Source organism: Trichoplusia ni, chromosome 20, assembly GCF_003590095.1.
Source record: "Trichoplusia ni isolate ovarian cell line Hi5 chromosome 20, tn1, whole genome shotgun sequence".
Taxonomy (NCBI): domain Eukaryota; kingdom Metazoa; phylum Arthropoda; class Insecta; order Lepidoptera; family Noctuidae; genus Trichoplusia; species Trichoplusia ni.
This window is the reverse complement of record NC_039497.1, coordinates 2,924,836-2,934,224: the sequence shown is the minus strand read 5'-3', so window position 1 is coordinate 2,934,224 and position 9,389 is coordinate 2,924,836.

Sequence of the window (9,389 nt, the reverse complement as noted above, 5' to 3'; positions counted from 1 at the left end):
AAAAATATTTTATTTACTTCAATGAGTGCAGTTGAGAGTCTCGCGTCTCGCTCGACTCACTCGAACGCGCAAAGCTGTTTGAGATACACCGAGATTTCAGTTCCGTACAAGCTGGACTTTTATTCCAAAACTTTATTGAGAACTAGTTTTATCCCGCGGTTTCATCGCACCGATCTCGTGGTTATTTTACAGTTTCCTCCATAAAAAACGTCACCATATCGTACTTCAAACAATAGAGACTTCTTTTAATATGCATTCAAAACTGACAGGAAATTTGGTAAGAGTAGTTTACATGGTAAATTAAATTAGTTATTTTCCGCATTTTTATCTCGCTGCTCACATCTTCCCTGAACTGTTACGAATATTTCAAAACTAAAAAAAGGCAAATCGGTTCAGCCGTTCTCGAGTCATACCGAGACTTACGAACAGCAATTAATTTTTATATATAAGAGAAAGATAGAAAACATAAGAAAGATAAATAAATAAAATCGGTCGAGTTCTGATTCCCACTCAGAGTGTCTTCCGTTTCAACGTGGAAGATGAAATATAATATAGTTCTTTTTGAAATGAAACTACTTTTACGGATTTTATCGCGGTTTAATTTTAGATTTTAGTGAAACACCGCCGCTCAACGAAGTCTGCAGTCGCCGAACATGCTGAAGGTTCCAGCCATTATATTAGATTTGACCAACCACAGATCCTCGCTAAAGAATCCAAATTCCTACCTAGGATGTTTCGCGAGGCTATTGAGATTAAAAAACACCCTAATTTCAATAGAGAAGATGGCTGGAAGATATCACCTACTTGGGATCCAATAATAAATAAACTCAAGGCCAAACCCAAGAGCAGCGCTGCAAGACATCAAGACACAGTGAGCTCATACTGCGTAGGTCGGACCACAAATAATTAATTAAAATATGAAGGTAGAACGAGCAACATCTCCTGTCAAGACGAACGCCATCTCAGTCTGCCCGTGACCATGATACCTGCAAAGGTTTCGAAACGTCGGGAACTAAAATCTAAAATTAAACCGCGATAAAATCCGTAAAAGTAGTTTCATTTCAATGTCTAATATTCGCGTAAACCTAAGAAACCACTATAGTTCTTTTTATTATTTGTTTTCGTCTCTCGAATGGAGGAGAGGCACAATCTGTGATATCGAATCTGGCTTTTACGGTGGATGAAATCTAGGAGAACTGGATAACATAACGTTTTAATGTTAATGCATGTTATAGAGATATCGGTAATATAATGGTAAAATAGTTTTCTACCTTATGAGGTAATATGGTAATTGAATGCTGACTGCTAGAGAATTAGGAGAGATTACACCCTTTTTGAATGCGCGCATAGTCGAGTGGTCATCACGCCAAACCCACTGAGAGTAACGACGTGTCGTAGGTTTGGTGTAACGCGTAGAACAAGCATTAGTGTGATCGACGAATGCTAGTCCTGAGTCTGGGTGTATTTATGCATGTGACTTGAATGCTTGTGGAAATCACGAGACACAAAGATTAAATTCCCTTAATGCAGGAGAAGTTTTTTTTTTAGTTAAAATCACACCGAGTATTAAAATTATGTACATAACGCAGAACAGTGATCCACTCGCGGTCTACTTTAATTCAATACATCACCAACTTCTTTCAAAACAGTCGCGACTGTCAGTCAAATGTTTACGCACCCAAAACTAACCCGATCAAACTATAAACTAAGGAGAAAATCCATTCACAACATTCTGCTCTACCACAGAGTTCGATTAAGTCAAGCAAAATACGATTCACGCTCACACAAGTCGGGGCGACATTAGTTTTATTAAGACGAGCGCTAATTAATACGCCGCGGTCGCTCGTGAGCCACAGAGCATGTCGCTACAGCCTTCAATACAAGATTATTAATCTTAAATTTCGTATTTGCTTCAGTGACTTTTAATCTGTAACAGCGTTAATTAATATATACTTGATATATTGCATGTCTGTACCGTTGGAGCAAAGCTATCAATTAAATGTATAATAAAGAAATAATATATATTTTATTTGTATCAAAAGTTCAGAGTATATATTTAAAAACCTGTACGATCAATTAAGGGTTTAATGTAGGGACCTTTTAATGTAACCACAATTAATGCAATAAAGATTTATTATTATTATTATGTAATATAACATCCCTACAAACGTTCTTTGCAAAATGAGTGAAGATAGATGTTTTCCGATTTTCAAACCTATGCAATATTCGCAAAAAAAAATCATAAGAATTGGTAACCGTTTCGGGAAAGTTCAATTACGTACAACGTGGTATGATAATTTTATATATTAGAGATTTTGACAGCACGGGTAGCCGAGTGGTTAAGATTCTTTAAACTTAGCGCGATGTGTCGACGTATTATTCATCACTGAAGACAAGAGTTTTGTGTGATCCACGAATGCCTAACCTGAGAATACCTACGGTATTTGTGCAACCCCAAAAACAGAAGGATTGAATTCCATTTGTTGATATTAAAAAAAAAAATACAAGTAAAGTCAGGCGTCCCGACTGGTGTCTCACTCATCATTCACCTTCAAAATGTCGTAGTTCGAAACATTTGAGCAACTGCTTAGCAGTAAAATTAGGCGTATCTTGTGAGGTCTCTAATTAATTTAAAGTGGCATTTATCAATAAATTACCGCGCTGGTAATTTGTGGTTGACGTTCATCATGTCAAGTGGAGTTTATTGTGACTTTTCTCTACAACTAGAGCTCTTAGTAAGCGGTGTTGAGTAGATGATTCAGAGTGTTATCCAGTGTGTAGTAGACTGCATTGAATAATTGCTGCATGCACCGATCCCCGTGTAGGACAAGACTTCGGTGTGATCCACGAAAGCTTGTCCAGAGTCTGGGTGTCTTTGTGCATGCGACTTGAATGTTTGTGATACCCTCGCGACAGAAGGTCTCAATTCGTTAGAGTGGGAATCGTTTAAAAAATAACGTTTCGACCGATTAATACAGGTAGGACGTTATTTGCTGGTCGGATTTGTTTGACCATCAATGCTAAATAAAAATATTCAATCTCTTCCACGTACTGCAAATATCAAACGTGTGTAAACGAAATGGATGAAGCTCAAAATAGAACTGTTTAATCGGGTTATTTTTTAAATATTCGTTAAAAAAGCACGTTTGGTTAGCTATACAGGCAAATAGAAACTGTAGCAATTACTGGAAATTATAAAATAAATAAAGTTACATCACTAAACGTTATCGTATAACTCTCCTTTTAAAAGATAAAAATAAACTTAACTGGTCTTTGAGCTGAGCTAAGATATCCATTAAACATAAAAAGTGGAAAGACTCTCAGACTATGTGCTTATGCATAACTTAAACTTACTTCGTAAAATTATGCAGATATAAAAGGAGTTTTCTCATTAAACTAAAAGATACATTTTTTTATGACGTCAATTCTGCACGTAAAACCTGAACAGGAAAATTAAGACCTAGCATTTTCAGATACATAAAAAGTTCCGTAAGTGATAAGGAGATAGATATTGCTGTTAAAATAATGATGCAAATATTTACTCACACGTATTTATAGGGATAGTCCGAATACGTTCTCATGATTAAGGATTCTGGTTAGGTCCGAAACTAGTCGGGCAATCCCGATAAATACACGTGATTAGACAGAGTTGCGTCATCTAATGAAGAATCATTTTCACGCAAGAGACTAACAAAAACTAGATAAATTCAGTTAAATGACGTGTCACGATGTATATAATCGAACTTCTCCGAAACGGCTCGACCGATTCTCATTATATTTTGTATGCATATTGGGTAGGTCTGAGAATCGGACAACATCTATTTTTCATGTCGAAATTTTATTTTACTTTCCCCAGAACGGCAATACAACATTTGCTAGGACAGATACTATGTAAACGTTAAGAGAACTACGTCACTTCTCTCTACTAGTCAGTTTCTCGTGGAATTGAATTTCATCTGTAGAGTTCAGTATTTCAAGCTCGGCTATTTGTCTTAATTTAATTTTAAACTAATCAGCCGCGACTCGTCGCTCGTAACTTCACAACTTTTATCAATCGTGGAAAACTTCCACAAGTTTCGCCGCTCGTTATTGTGGAGAAATGAAAAGAGACAGATATATACATTTGTATAAGGGGAGAAAGAGATGAAGATGTAGGATGTTTGTTACGGCTTTGTAACTTGTTGCTTGTTTGCCAGTTTTATGGGACGCGAAGCGAAGACAGCTGATATTTTGTTTTACTTTGGTTAAAAGTTGCGAATTTATAATATACCTAATTGTCTAAGACATTAAGTAGATAATGCGATGATGGGTAGAGTCATACAAGTAATTGTATGCCTTATTTGATATTACGAAAAAAATACGATTTCGCAATTTTTCCTTTCCCTATGAGTTCAAACGTAGTACTTATAATTCGTACAAAATTTTAGAAACTAAATTCATGGGGACTTTTGATTCCCTGCCTAGAGACAAAACATTGCGGAATTTTGTTCCATAAACGTTTCGATCTCTACACAACTTTATGGACTAGAGGATTTAGGTAAGTATATAATTTTAGCTTGTGCAATTATTATTTTATAAGGGTTAGTTATTTTTTTTTTGAGATACAAAACCCTAAAAGAAAGCACAAAGTGAAAAATACAATTTAAGAGGTAAGACGCGTCATGTCTTTGTACAGAATATTTTATAATTAATAAAAAAAAACTACTTATAACATGATCAACCTACCGATTAAACTCTACAAAACACAATTACGTTATATCTAACACTTGCGTTGAAAACTTTTTAATAGGCTATAGTTGCAAGCTATTAAAAAGTTTATAGAACCAATTAAATCGTCGATGGGATTATCAAACTGTGGAACACTAGCTGTTGCCCGCGGGCTCGCTCTCTACAAATCGAAAATGATCCCACGGGAATATAAAATCGGGACAAAACTTTCATGTTTTCATCCTGATCATAAACTAACTGTCTACCAAGATTTTTCTAAATCCGTTCTGTTGTTTTTGCGTGAAAGAGGCACAAATATCCATACATACAAACTTTCGCGTCTATATATTTTGTTTCCCCGCAGCCTGTGTCCCACTGCTGGGCAAAGGCTTGCTCCAAATAAATCCACGATTCTCTATTCCGGGCCGCATGGAACCAGAGTGCGCGGTAAGCGTCAAGGTCGTCTCGTTACAATACTAGTCTGCAGTAATAATATTAGAACTTTATATAAATATCGTTTTATTGTCTAATCCATATTAAACGATTTACAAAGCTGTGTTAATTAACCAACAAGAGCAATATAGTAACAAAGTTGTCAAGTTGAATATAGCAACAACAGAAATATTAGAGCAATTATTTAACAATTTCGCTTTCAATTGTTGTTCTGCGGTTGCAAGATAAGTAGTCGGCTCTCGAACAAATATTATAGTCGCGTGACTGAGCCCATTACATCGGCTGTAGTTTTAAACAAATCAATGTTATTGTTTTGATGATAGTGAAGCGGGTGCCACTAGAGATACATAATATTGTAAGGTGATATTTTGATCGGATTTAGATCTAAATTATAGGGTGCACATTCTAGTCAGGCAAAAGCTATTAAAAATAATATCATATAATTCCCCATGATTTATAATGACTGAATGGATAGTCGAGTGGTCACCAAGCCAGATTTACCGTGTGCGATGTGTTGCATATTTGATCCCTGCAAAGGACAAGCATTTTTCGACAAGCAAGAGTCCGAGTCTGGCTGAATGTCTATAATACCTCATATTTTGAGCTAATTAGTAAAACTCGTCTGTCCGTCTGACTGTATCACGAACAATGGAAGCAAGACGTTTGGAATTTCGCGGTTAAGCAAACGTTTCGTACGGTCATAACCTTGATGGCTTGCTGCTTTCCTACAGCCTATTCGTACGGAACCCTCTTTGTTTCGAGTCCAGCACACACTTTGACGCATATTTCTACTTCGATATAATACATTCTGCGTTAAAATATAGTGTAATCATAAATCTAATATGAGCTATTACTTGTAACGAGAATAGCGTTGACTCAGACATACTATTCATGTAATAGAGTAGAAGATATTAATGTTTACGATACGGGTTTTTGATAATCAATCAAAATATAAAAACAGTTAAAAATATATAAAGCTAAACTAGTTAAACACCGATTTCACTCTCATTTCCATGTAGATTAGGGACTTATGAAAACGAAAGAAACAACAGATACAAATTCATATTTTTTTATAGCAACGCTTTTTGGAATCTCTTATATCATTTATAGTTTGCGTAAACAAATCATGTTTCTATCTGGGCAAGCCCTTTTTTTTCTTTTTTTTTAAACGACTCCCAAACTAAGGAATTTGATAATTGTGTCGCGGGGGGTTTCACAAACTTAAAATTCACATGCCCAATGACACCCCAACTCAGAACAAGCATTTGTGGATCACACAAATACTTGTACTACGCGGGGATCGCGTGTGGTTACCTCAACCACTCGGCTATCCGTGCAGTCTGAGAATAGGACCACATGATATTTTCGATGCCCTATTTTGTATGATAAAACAACGTAGCTGCGACAGCTAGTTAATAAATATATGACTATCGAAACAAGAGTCTTTTTCTTCTAGCATACATCCCAAATAAACTACAACACAGCTATTACAATCCCCCACAAATTAAAGAACGCGTATCGACCTATCTTTCACACCCACAAGTGTTCATCGAGAGATAAGCGTGAGACGTTCTGCGTTCGCATCAATCAGCGGATGACGTCATCGGTCTGGGGCCACCGCCGAGCTCTCGATCATGGAGAGGCTCTCGTTAGGCGGCCGGGTCAAGAGCCCCGGAGCGCGGCGCTCCAGTACTCCGCATCAGTCGTTAGCGCTGTCTTGGTGACGACCTGATTACGGGCTCTAAATCAGACTGGCACTTTTAAACTGAATTTCATTAAGCATCAGCCGATGGAAACGTATATAGGGAAAAAACATGTTAAAATTAAATCGTTTAGTCACTACGTGTTCAATTTCAGCAATACACGACAATAAAAATTATTTTCACCTGGTCCTTGATACCAAATTTTGATCAGCTAATAACGATGCCGTATCTACGATGCTTGCCTACATTTCCTAGTACAAATTCAGTCAGATTCTAAGATTTTACCTAGTTTCACCGGACCCGTTACCTTTCTGTCTGTCTGTAATCAAATTATGGAACTTGAAATCCATGCGCTTCCCAGTATCCAATTGAACTAAAATTTTGAGAATGCGTATAGTATGAAATGATTTTGTACCGATCTGATGCTGTAGCTATAGGAGCTTCGCTTTAAAACACTATCGAATCAAGCTTCATTCAAATTTCATTTCGACTACTTACTGCCAAACCAAAAAAATCTAAACTTTTTTTACAAATTAGCTCTACACCAACAGATAGAAAACTAGACCACAAGGAGCCGCATCTCTCATACAAAAACTACCGCGAGTAGGTCCCCATCGTATCGTGTCTCACAATGGCGCTGGACAGATCGGTCGCGTGCCATACATATTCATGAGCCGGCAGCCGGCGAGCCTACACGTGCTCGCGCTATCACTTACACGGACTTGCTTTATTGTTTATTTACATTTTATATCAACGATACCGCCATAGAGCATCAAAGAGTCGAAGGAAGTGGCACTTGGTCTAGAGCATGTCACTGTTATAGCGATAGCGATCAATTTTGAAAGGTTAAACTTTATTGTTAACTCTAGAGTGTTTCGTCCGGCTCTTGTTTTTTTGATGTCAAATCTAAACAGCGTACAGCATCAGACATGATTAAAATTTGCCGCACCCAAAACACTTTGAAAAGGCATCGTTTCCATATCATTTTGTAGACGCAAAATAAAGTAGCTTCAGCCAAGCGGGGCCTACACAAGACACTGTACAAATTCTATTGGCACGCCTGCAGGGATCGCACACATTCAGTCCTTCGTAACGCGCTCCTACGTCGCCATTAACAAAATTACTTGGCACATTATCTCGAAGCGAACCTCACACGATCATTGATCCCAAATCTTTCCATCAATTCGAAATGCTACTCTAATTAGCAATTCAAATAGCTCTCCGCCCGTCCCTCCGCCTGAGTGCCTTAATGTGTTCAAAGTTCATTCATTTTTCCCCTTCGCGATTGTTTCCCCGATCCGAGGAATCGGGGGAATGTTTAGCGTGTCAGGAGGATCTCAGTGTTGGCCCGGTCAGGTCGTGACCGCGCAAGATTTGATTAGTAAGTTTGGTCTCAAGAACTCGCCGATTATTTGGGAACGCTTTCCGAATACTTTTCTTTTGAAGGTTCTCTACCGTTCTTGTGTATTTAGGGGACCCTTTTAAGTAGTACGGGTTTGTTTATGTTCTTAAACGAAATGTCTGAGGATCGAGTGTACAAAATATAAAGACGTTTTGTTGTCGCGAGAATCTTGATTGGGAAATGACGAAACAAATTCTCTCGTTAAATATGCCGCAGAAGTATATTTTTTTGTAATTTTCAACGGGTTTCAAATAGTTACAACAATAATCGTTAGAACGACTTTGTATGTCCGTCTCGGAGGGTTAGATCAAATAGAGTACAGAGTGTAGAGTCACGTAAGTTGAACTCTACTTTAACTCGATCACAATTTCAACTAATAATGACCATAGCATTAGCACAGCAAAGATTAGATTACTGTTAGAGTCAAACATTACGGAAAAGTTAGTCGTCCTCGCCGAGCCCGCGCGTCGCTACAAAATATTCCAAATTATTTCTTGGAAATGTTCGGAGCAGTAGGTGTGAGGTGTATTCAAATTTATTACGCGTCGAAAGTCTAAGAGAATTTTCAATGAGGACCAATAAAATGATTTCAGACGAAGTTTGTTCCAACATATTTACGAGTAATTTGGTTATTGATTAAATAAACAAAACTAGACTCTTTAATTACTGTTTTTTTAATAATTCTCAAGCAATATCTTTCCTTCACAATGTAATAGCGATTTAAAAATAGTCCTTAAAGATTCATCCTTAATAAAACCTAATTTAATTACACGCTCGACGTCCCTCATAACTAATATAAAGAATTCACCTTTCACTATAAAATTACGTTTAAAACAGGAACTAGGGTAGCGACGGTGAAAAGCAATAAGAAGGATAAAAAATAAAAAATAAATCCCTGGGAAAAAGGAGTCGCAATTTTCCTCGCGTTTTAAAGTCCGCCGGTAAGACCCACTTGAGCACTCGCTGTCATAAAGAGCTTTTACAATCATAAAGTACATTAGTTGGTCTGAGGAGCGAGGCTTTCGTAGCTGATAGGAGACGCAGCGCGTAGCGGACGACGCACTGCACAATGTAGAGCATTAGACGACTTGGCGTTGCTTTTACCGAGGTGTGTTGCGGTCAGC